Raw genomic sequence first — 336 nt, 5'->3', positions numbered from 1 at the left:
ATAGGGCTTAGATAAAATTTCTTAAAAATCGCAAACAATTACAGTACACTGTACAAAAGCAAAAATGCATCTGATACGTAGCTCCGATACGTAGCGATGCAGACAGAAGCATGTACAGTATGAGCCAATCAGTGGCAGTAATGACAGAGCATGCGCTGTTACGCAAAAACCGCGCTAGAGTGAAGCCGCGGAAGTCGAAGCGCGAAGTGGCGAGGGTTCACTGTATAGACAAAAGTATAAGATTCACTCAAAAAACAACAACAACAACACCCAAATCACTACTATTGAGCCAATTCTGATTCTTATTGACCCTATAAGACAGAGTAGAACTGTCCA

The sequence above is a fragment of the Echinops telfairi genome, unplaced genomic scaffold (genome assembly GCF_000313985.2).
Source record: "Echinops telfairi isolate 266 unplaced genomic scaffold, ASM31398v2 ScPeMD7_7427;HRSCAF=8465, whole genome shotgun sequence".
In the NCBI taxonomy this organism is placed as follows: Eukaryota; Metazoa; Chordata; class Mammalia; order Afrosoricida; family Tenrecidae; genus Echinops; species Echinops telfairi.
The sequence above is the reverse complement of the archived record's forward strand: the minus strand, read 5'-3'. Positions refer to the sequence as shown.